General features: G+C 39.4%; 1 protein-coding gene across 5 annotated transcripts in view; it reads right to left on the bottom strand.

The window, feature by feature from the left end:
* Nucleotides 1–3,477: 3,477 nt before the first annotated feature.
* Nucleotides 3,478–10,936, bottom strand: part of EMCN (endomucin) — a 115,284-nt gene continuing 107,825 nt past the window's right edge. For all 5 annotated transcript variants that reach the window (XM_061164335.1, XM_061164333.1, XM_061164334.1 and 2 more), the window contains one exon: nucleotides 3,478–3,964. The gene's annotated coding sequence lies outside the window, so the exon portion shown is untranslated. The remainder of the gene's footprint in view (nucleotides 3,965–10,936) is intronic.

The raw sequence follows: 10,936 nt of genomic DNA, 5'->3' as shown, positions 1-10,936 counted from the left end.
TCCATTTTATTTATCCATATAAACATTGGAGTCATCAATTTCTACAAAGAAGAAAACTAGATTTGTTCTGAAACTGTAATAAAAAATAAATCTGTAGATCAATTTGAATAGAACATCTTAACGATATTGTTTTATAATCCATGGTTTACTATTCTTTAATTTCCCCTAGAAATTTGACAGTTTTAAGTGTACAGGGAGTGAACTTATTTTGTAAACTTTATCCTTCAGAGTCTTAATATTTTTGGCGATGTTGTAAATGATATATGTTAATTTTCATTTTTTTTGGCTACTAAGTAAGTCAGTTGCTTCTGTATATTGATCTTATATTCTGCAACTGTTACAAATTAGCTTCCTAATTTTGGTAGCAGTTTTGGATATCTGCTAGGATTAATGCATGACTTCGTCATCTTTGTTTATAAAAGAATGATAAAGTGGCCCCTGTTTTAACTATATCTAGGAGCATAATGCTTTCACTCCTTTTATAGATAAGTAAATTGAGATTAGAAAGATTGAGTGGTAAAGTCATGAAGAGAAGGGATTTGGGGTTTAGGCTGGAATCCAAATTTTTACTGTTTACTAGTTGTACAACCTTGGGGAAGCTACTCTTCTGTCTTGGTTTCTACATATATAACACAAATATGCTGATGCTGATAAAAATAATAAGGCAAGTAACAATTTAATGTTAGAAATTGTGTCTTACTACTGTTGATATATTAACTGAGATGATGAATGTGAAGGTTTTAGCACAGTGCCTCAGACACCAACCAATGATACTTGGGTAGACTTCTGAATTCAAGTTCAGGAAAGTAATATTGATGAACAAGATAGATGTTTTCCCATTATTTATCAAAACTGTTTTTCCTTTAAAAAGTATCCAGAACAGGAAAAATGTGTATTCAAGCCCATAGGATAAATCCCCTTGAAGAAAAGACAAAGTAAACTCATTCAAAGGTACATGAGAAGTCTTGTTTGTTTTTGTGGGGAAATTCTGACTGGAAGATTTGTAGGTAATGCGTGATATATTCTCAGTTCAGGGTCCACACTAGTTAACTACTCCCAGTGATGGATATCTTCAATTCCAAGCAAGAATGAACAGATTCATAGTTCTTAGACTGTCCCTCAAAGCACAAGTTTTAAAGGACTTATCCACTTTTCTTTTTAGAACCCCATAAAATCTCGTATGATCACAAGAAGGGCATTGTAGAGAAAAACCAGGAAAAGCTAGCATGCGGTTCATCATTGTCCAAAGATGATCCTCAAGATCTGTCAGATTGTAAGGGGATATTTCAGCTCAGTCAGGGGGAAGTTAGAAGTCTTTCTCTACTGGCCGATCACAACCAGTGTGTCCACCAACAACACCGCTTCTTCTCAAATGGTAGCCGTGCTAGTTAATTAGCTCTTGTTTATGTTTTGATTACTGACAGACTTACATTATATTCATATTGTTGTGCAGAACAAATGCACAGAAAGGTTTGCCTTTGATCTAAATCATATAATTGAGAAACATATGACTAAAGATAATTTTGGCTTGAAAACCAAATATCCTACTTCAACAGAAGTTCAAGTTGACTTATAAAAATGCAGACATTACCTCTGAGATTGACATTATAAAATGCCCTGAATATCTCTGCAAATTCCTCAATCCTCTTATCACTTTGACTTTTTAAAGATTTAACGCTATAGTTGTAAGTATAAAGCATGTTCTTTATGTATAATTCTTGAACTAGAATAAATTTCATCCTTTCATTATGATTAAAAAGCTTTCCCTTTTCCTGATCCTTATAAACTCTCTTCCAACAATCTTTATTAAAGGTCAAGAAAATGGTTTTTATAAAAGCCAGAATAACATATCACTTGTAGTCATTTAAATTGCAGAAGAGTTTGTACCTTTTTGCTGAGGAGCTCTGTAAAGCATTCTAGGGGTGTTGGAATATTTTCCTTTTAAAGACAAATGCTCCACACTTGGCATGCTGTAGTCACTATTGCACCCATTTGAAGACTTCTAGATTAGAGTTGAGCATGGGCAAAGCACCTCTCAAAGGAAAGTGTATGCATTGGAGATCTTTGCCTTTTTCTATACTCGATCGGGCTTCCCAGGTGGCGCTATTGATAACGAACCCCCCTGCCAATGCAGGAGACATAAGAAACACGGGTTTGATACCTGGGTCAAGAAGATCCCTTGGAGGAGGGCATGGCAACCCACGCCAGTATTCTTGCCTGGAGAATTCCATGGACAGAGGAGCCTGGCGGGCTGCAGTCCATAGAGTTGCATGGAGTCAGACACAACTAAAGCGACTTAGCACACATGCACACCCTACTGCTTTTCTTTTACTTTTTTTACTTCATTTTTCTTCTCAAAGAAACGTAAAGAGACACCAGTCAGAAATACAAGTATGCTTTCTGATGTCCTTGATTAGAAGCTGCCCAGACATTGAGAGGTGAAAACCAAAATGATTATTTACATAATCCTTAATGCTGACCACTTTAAAGTACACTGCAACGAAATCAATTGTAAAAGGTAGGTTTAGATATACTCTTCTTTCTCTGCTACACTGTCCTCATATCACTAAGATAATTTAACACTGAAGTAAGCTTGTGTTGTGTGCGCTCAGCTGCTTCAGTCGTGTTGGACTCTTTGTGACCCCGTGGACTGTAGCCCGCCAGGCTCCTCTGTCCATGGGATTCTCCAGGCAAGAGTACTGAGTGGGTTGCCATGTTCTCCTGCAGGGGATCCTCCCGACCCAGGGATCAAACCTGCGTCTCCTGCATTAGCAGGTGGATTCTTCACCTGCTGAGCCATTGGGAAATCAGCTTATGTAATCATAAAAGTTAACTGCCACTGACAACTTGTGCATTCCACAGCTTTCCAAAGGACTTCAACCAACATGATGTTTCGATCCCTTGTGTCCAAGGAGTGGTCAAGGTTAATCAGTCAGCTTTCAACTTTCAACTGAAGAATATACCCCAATGGAGTGGTAGCTATAATCATATGGTATTTTTAGGAAAGTGATACTCTGAAAAATAATATCATAATTATGTATTTATGAAATGTTGGTATAAACTGGAGATTTAACAATGATTGCTAGAACAAATCGTTACATTTCTAAAAGAAATAAAATATGCACAGAGATAGTATCCAATTAAATGAAGTATGAGAAGTCTCAGGCTTGTTATCTTCTTAATGAATGCAGTACAGAGTGTCATAAATGCCCTTACATCCTTGCAACAGTGTGAATTACAAAGAGAAATACCAAAGAGATAGGAAATTGACTTCCCGTGAACAGGGTCTAGTGTGTGAATCCTTTGTCGCTTTCTCACTTTTTAGATGCCTTTCATTAGTGAGTTCTCATAGTCTAATCATCAATCCCCAAATATTCATGACTATGGGAAGACAATACTATTGCCATTTTCAGTCACATTATGATATTTTTAGTGTGTTGAGTACAGTAATTATTTGTTAACAGCAACACATGAAAGTATGAATAAAATGTCTTTATGTACAAAGTAGCAAGGCAGGATTTTGACCCAACATTTAATAATACACTTGCGAATCTTCCCTGTGTTAACATAGTGGAAAACAATAAATACAAACGTTAGGTAATATAAGAACAATGAAAAAGTAGAAAAGTCTCCATGGATGAAAACTGTTGGTTCTGAAAACTTTAAACTCAAGGGACAGATTCCATCAGTGAAACCACCTGCTGGTCTGTCAGGCTAACTGCTCACAGATGCCCCTCCTAAAATCCACTCTCCTAGGAATATGGTATTCCTATAAAATGTGGTAATGCACTTCTTCACATCCTAGAGGATAGGGGAGCCGCATGATTCTTTCTGATTCTATTAGATTACTGCACGTCATCTGGACATCACTTCATTGGGACAGGTGACCGGCGAGCAGGATTGGCAGTAAGGATTGATTCCACAGGGCTTTCTCCCCATGGGGCATTGAAGCTGAAGAGTAAGCCTGTTGGGGGAAAACAAAAAAGTTCAGATTATAAGAAAGGAAAGAAGTAGAGATGCTGGAGGGAGACCATCACTTGGTAAGAAATGTTAGTGAACAGCTGAATTATTCCACCCAGTAGAGTCACTGAAGGGACTTCGCTGGTGGCTCAGACAATAAAGAATCTGCCTGCAATGTGGGAGACCTGGGTTCGACCCTGGGGTTGGGAAGGCCCCCTGGAGAAGGGAATGACAACCTACTCCAGTATTCTTGCCTGGAGAATTCCATGGACAGAGGAGCCTGGTGGGCTATAGTCCATGGGGTTGCAGAGTCAGACACGACTGAGCAACTAACATACACACATATAGAGTCACTGGAATGTCCCATATGCACTTCAACCTCAACAATTCTGAAAGGAAACCCACTAGAGTGCCTCCCAAACCCATTCCCTCTTGCTCAGTAATTCCAATCTTTTCTCTTACCTCCACGATCCATGCAGACAATCATGCTACAAGCATGGCCATAATCTATACCCTTAATAGTCCTCACCCACAATGCTTACATTCACACAATCACCACCTCTGGAGAATTTTATTTTCCAGACACTTCTCTATTCCATACTGCTGCTTCATCTCCATTCCAGCTACAGACTTGGGATAGTCAGAACTGCAAGAGCCCTCTGACTTCTCTGCTTCTAGCCTTATCACTCTTGAATTAGTCTTCCACATTAAGTACTCGGTGATGTGTTTCAAGCACAAATCTCACCATATTCGTCTTCTGATTAAAGCACTTCGCTGTACCCTATCACTAATGGGACATCATTCAAGGTCTGTTGCTTGGGGTAACAATGTAAGTCATCATGAAATTTATTGGCAACTTTCATGCTTTGCTGCTGTGTACTTATCAGGGAGAAGAACAAAGGGGCACTCTCCACCTCTCCTTCACAGGAAGGAGAGCCAGGGCTTTAATTTATTACTTTGGGTTTTCTCATTTGCAGTACAGAAACAACTTTCTGTGTTGGTCTGAAAAGGAGCAGGAGCCTGAAGTTTCTGTGCTTTAATTGGGAAAAGGGCACCCGGCCCCCACATGGAAGGGCTTTGGTGCCATCATGCTGCTGGCGGCAGTGCTGGTGGTTTGCTGGAATGTGGGAGGAGAATGACAAAGTGGGGGTGTGGGTGGGCAGGCGGACCAGGGTGGAGACCTGCATTTTACTCTCTTGTGGTGTGGTTGATGCAGGCAGGGCCTTTAGTGGGAACCAGTGCACTGCTGCCTTGCCTGGGAGGAAGATGGCCACTAGCTGCCATGGTGTGGGGGACGCTTTGAAGAGCAGAGAGTGGACAGAGGGTCCATGTCAAGCCTTAGTCTGTGGAAACGACTGTGCTGCTGCTGCTGCTAAGTCACTTCAGTCGTGTCCGACTCTGTGCGATCCCATAGACGGCAGCCCACCAGGCTCTGCCGTCCCTGGGATTCTCCAGGCAGGAACACGAGTGAGTTGCCATTTCCTGCTCCAGTGCATGAAAGTGAAAAGTGAAAGTGAAGTGGCTCAGTCCTGTCCAACTCTTCACGACCCCATGGACTGCAGCCTACCAGGCTCCTCCGTCCATGGGATTTTCCAGGCAAGAGTACTGGAGTGGGTTGCCATTGCCTTCTCTGGGAAATGACTGTAAAGCAGGGCATTTCTAATGTCCTCCCAGAGCACCTGTGGCTGACGATGGGCCAGCCCAGGCAAGAGCATGGTGTAGTTCTAGAAGAAGCATAGTGATTACTGGGATGACTGAGGAACAGTCCCCACTCTCAGAGTTTGGACTAATTTCCTGGGTGTCTTCTACATTCAGGGTCAGAGAGTCTCCCGAAATGAATAAATGGCTTCTTGATGGCATTAATAAAAAGGAAAGAATCTGTTTTTATTCTACTTAGGAAAAGAAAACATTTCATTCTCGCCATGTGGAGTCCTGTACACTGCAGCTTAGCCAACTCCTCTTATGATCTGGTACCCTCAACTGCTTCAGCCTCACTTATCAGCCCTGCTGGCACTGAGCTCTGTCTTCTAGAACTGTGCTTCCCACATTATCTGTGGAACAGGTTGGCTTTTTTAAACATTTCTAATCAGTTGCAAACTGGTATTTTCCAAAATAAAATCGCATGAGTAAAATGTTGAAGCAATATCAGATCACTATAACAATTTTAAATGCTTACACTCAGAGTCTACTTAATCTCATTGTGGAACAGAATCAACGGTTCACTGACTCTGCAGCACATACATAAAGAACAGCTCTAGGGTAAACAGTTTTCTATAAAATTTTCCATACCCCGTGCAGCTTCACAATTCTTTGCACTTACACATGCTGTTCCCTGTGTCTAGAAAAATCTAGGTTACTTTTTTTTTTATCCTGTAAGTCTCAACTTAAATACTAAATTCTCTAAGAAATTTATCATTAAACTTCAAAGTACTATGGCTATCTTTACATAAAGTGAAAGTCACTCAGCCATGTCTGACTCTTTGTGACCCTATGGACTATAGCCTACCAGACTCCTCCATTCATGGGATTCTCCAGGCAAGAATACTGGAGTGGGTTGCCATTCCCTTCTCTGGGGTATCTTCCTGATCCAGGGATTGAACCCTGTTCTCTCACACTGAGGGCAGATTCATTACCATCTATCTTATTTATCATATTCTGCTAAAATGATCTTATTTGTATATCTCGCCACTAGTCTAAGCTCCTTCAGGACAGCAACCATGTCACGTTCCTCTTAATATCTGGTCTAGTACTTAGCAGAGTAATATTTCTGTCACTTTTTCTTCAACTGAACCATAATCCTCTGTAGATGAGCTTCCAAGTGAAGCTAAGTGTTTGCAACATAAATCAGCTAGGTAAACATTTTGATTTGTGTGAGTAGGATAACGGTCAGGATGAATACGGTACTGATAATTTTTTCTCCTTAAAGATAAGAAATCAACAATAGGAACAAACTGGGGTTTTCATCAGAGTGTATTCCACATTGACAGTCTTTCTTTCTCAAGAAACAGATTTTGCTTGCTTCGTTAATGATTTTATTCATTAGTTGATGTTCCAGTTTGAATGTCTATACAATATCAGCATAAACTTTCTTTCCGACATTATAATCCCTCTAAAATTCAATGTGTCAGCTTCAATGATAATACAGAACTTTATGATCATGGACTCTTTCATAACCCTAAATATTGTACATTTGTGATTCTTTAAAAAATTAATGATTGCTTTACTAATAAAGTATCATGTTAGATTCTTTAACCATAAACAAAGGAGCACAATGGTTTTAGGAGAAAAGACCATTCTGTCCTGGTTTTATAGATGTTGAACACAGTGTAAAGCATTATGAAGAAATTCGTTCAGGGCTATAGGCTAGGATTGGAATATAAATCTCTTTTTACTTGTGATGTTTTCTTTTTAGCCCTCATCATTCATTTTAAATGTAAGAAAAATAATTGAAAAGCATATTAAGCTCTTCTGGAAGTTCATGAAGATGCTTTTAGATTATCAAGGGTGTCATTTAGAAAATTACAGAAGTACAGTGAATTATATCTGGGAGAAAAGTAGAAACGGGTAATATTCCACTTTGTTGAGGATCTGTGGGATGAGATTTTCATAGAAGTTACTGGTCTTGCTTATTCTTGGTTCTTTATTGATCTGAAATTGCCCTCATATCTTAAATGGGCAGGTGACTCACAACAGAATGGACAGGAGAACTACCAGCAAGGGAGTGACCAGGTGGCAGCCAGTCCCCTGCCTTCTACAGCATAGGACTGGTCTCAGAACAATTAAAAGGACTTCTGTTCAATTCTAGGAGAAGGCAATGGCAGCCCACTCCAGTACTCGTGCCTGGAAAATCTCATGGATGGAGGAGCCTGGTAGGCTGCAGTCCATGGGTTCACAAAAAGTCGGACATGACTGAGCAACTTCATTTTCATTTTTCACTTTCATGCATTGGAGAAGGAAATGGCAACCCACTCCAGTGTTCTTGCCTGGAGAATCCCAGGGATGGCAGAACCTGGTGGGCTGCCATCTATGGGGTCCCAACAGAGTTAGACATGACTGAAGCGAATTAGCAGCAGCAGCAGTTCAGTTTTAAAATCTTTTCCCCCTCATTTAAGATTTATCTTGGACACTGTTGTTCAGTCACTCGGTAGTGTCCGACTCTTTTATGACCTCATGGACTGTAGCCCTGCCAGGCTTCTCTGTCTATGGGATTTCCCAGACAAGAAAATCAGAGTGATTTGCCATTTCCTTCTCCAGGAGATCTTTCCAACCCAGAGATTGAACCTGTGTCTCTAGCATTGGCAGGCAGATTCTTTACAACTGAGCCATCTGGGGAGCCCTATATCTTGGACATGTTTCAGTTTGTTTCAGTTCAGTTTATTTCAGTCACTCAGTTGTGTCCAACTCTTTGCAACCCCAGGGACTGTAACACACCAGGCCTCCCTGTCCATCACCAACTCCCAGAGTTTACTCATACTCATGTCCACTGAGTCGGTGATGCCATCCAACCATCTCATCCTCTGTCATCCCCTTCTCCTCCTGCCTTCAATCTTTCCCATGATCAGGGTCTTTTCAAAAGAGTCAGTTCTTTGAATCAGCAGGCCAAAGTACTAGAGTTTCAGCTTCAGCATCAGTCCTTCCAATGAACACCCAGGACTGATCTCCTTTAGGATGGACTGGTTGGATCTCCTGGCAGTCCAAGGGACTCTCAAGAGTCTTCTCCAACACCACAGTTCAAAAGACATGTTTATGTGCAATTAAAAAATTGTCTTGAGAGTTGTTTGCTTTTGTTATCTGTGTAATGTCATCAATAGGATGAAAAATAATTTTGAAATTTCCATACCATTAGACATGCTGTTTCTAAATGTTTGCTACTGTTCTCTGTATGCTAATTTTTAATAATGTTTCAATAATTTCCTTATGAAAATTTCCTAAAGTGAAGTTACTAGGTGATAAATGTGAATATTTTAAGTCTCTTAGCTAAAATTACCAAACTGTTCTTCAGAAAGATTAATCCAATTTATCCAATTTAAGCTGTCAAATGCAGCATATGAAATTATCTGTTTCACCAGTATGATTTTTAAATACTGGAAAAAGAAAGCTCAAGTAAATTGAAGGTTATAGTTTTATATTACCATTTCTATTTCCTCCTCTATGAATTGCCTGTTCATGGCCTTGGCTCATTTAAAAATTTTCCAATTTGTGTAAATATCTTTGGGTATTTAGAATATTAATTAATTGGTCTCATATTTATGGCAAATGTTTTCCAAAGTATAGTCTTCTTTATGATAATTTTTTATGTTTGAAAATTAAGTCATGATGTAGTAGAAATTTCTGTCTTGGAAATTGAATTTTCTTATATCATTTCATGGCTTGAAAATTCTTAATCAGACACATAATAAAACCTAACTAAATTTTCTTCTACTGTCTTTCTTTTACATTAAGTTCTTTATACATTTCCCCCATATATATATGGCCTTTCCTGGTGGCTCAGATGGTAAAAAATCTGCCTGCAGTGTCAGAGACCCAGGTTCGATCCCTGGTCAGGAAGATCCCCTGGAGAAGGGAATGGCTTACCCACTCCAGTGTTCTTCCCTGGAGAATTCCATGGACAGAAGAGCCTAGTGGGCTAGAGTTCATGGAGTTGCAGAATCAGACGACTGAGCAACTAACAGCAACGTGTAGATACCATTATAGCTCAATTGGTAAAGAATCTGCCTGCAATGCAGGAGACCCCGGTGCAATTCCTGGGTCAGGAAGATCCACTGGAGAAGCTATAGGCTACCCACTCCAGTATTCTTGGGCTTCAATTGTGGCTCAGCTGGTAAAGAATCCGTCTGCAATGTGGGAGATCTGGGTTCAATCCCTGGGTTGGGAAGATTCTCTGGAGAAGGGAAAGGCTACCCTCTCCAGTATTCTGGCCTGGAGAATTCCACGGACTGCATAGTCCATGGGGTCACAAAGTGTCGGACACGACTGAGCAACTTTCACTTTCATAAGTAATATTAGCTAATGATCCTTCACACTCATTATTAACCAGTTTTTTTTCAGACTATTTGTCAGCATCAATAAGAAAAAAGATGTGCTTTTCTGCTCTGCATTTTTGCATAGAAATTCTACCTAAGTAGAAGTTCTATATAACAGCAAATCAATTCCTTTAGCTATGTCACCCTTGTCATTACTAATTAATCATGAGAAAATTAATATAAGAAGAAGATAACAAAGCATATTTGCACTGTAAAAGAGCACAAATATGTATAGAAATACATACAACTAATATATTTCTAAAATTTGAAATTTAACAAAAGTTGTTTTTGCACTAATAGCCATTTTAAGGGTGGTATCAGCTAATATCTGTGAGCAAAGTAAATTATACAGGGAAAGTTTAAACTAAAATAATCATTTTCTTATTCTGAAAAATTATGGTTCCTAAATGTAGCAATAAATATGCAATGAAAGGATAATATTTTTTGAAACTCTTACTGACCTTCCTCTTGTTGACATGAAGGTCTCAGATTTTAGAACTAGACTGAAGTGATGAAGTGTATCAGTCATGCTATGTAGTTTTAAATCTTTTTCTCTTAATTATTTTCTTATTTCTTGTGTGTGATTTCATGTTCTCACTAGACAAACTTCACAGAGAGGGCAATGATCATAGATGAAAGGTATTCTGGAATTCCATTAAATATAATACTCTGCACTAAATAGATGATCATTATATGAAGCAGCAGGCATTAAATACATCTAGAAATTTATACTGAGATGAACATTTTTAACAGGAGTTAATGTTTCCAGATAAGTGTTTGCTGTTAACCTGCAGATCCAAAGACTTCTCAGCTTCTTTTTTCCACTTCTAGTTCAAATGTGTGTGCTAAGTCAGTTCAGTTGTGTCTGACTATTTGTGACCCTGTGGACTGTAGCCCAGGCTTCCCTGGTGGCTCAGTGGTAAAGAATCCACCAGCAATGCAAGAGCCACAGG

This window comes from Dama dama, chromosome 17, assembly GCF_033118175.1.
Source record: "Dama dama isolate Ldn47 chromosome 17, ASM3311817v1, whole genome shotgun sequence".
Classification (NCBI taxonomy): domain Eukaryota; kingdom Metazoa; phylum Chordata; class Mammalia; order Artiodactyla; family Cervidae; genus Dama; species Dama dama.
This window is presented reverse-complemented; position numbering and strand designations above follow the sequence as displayed.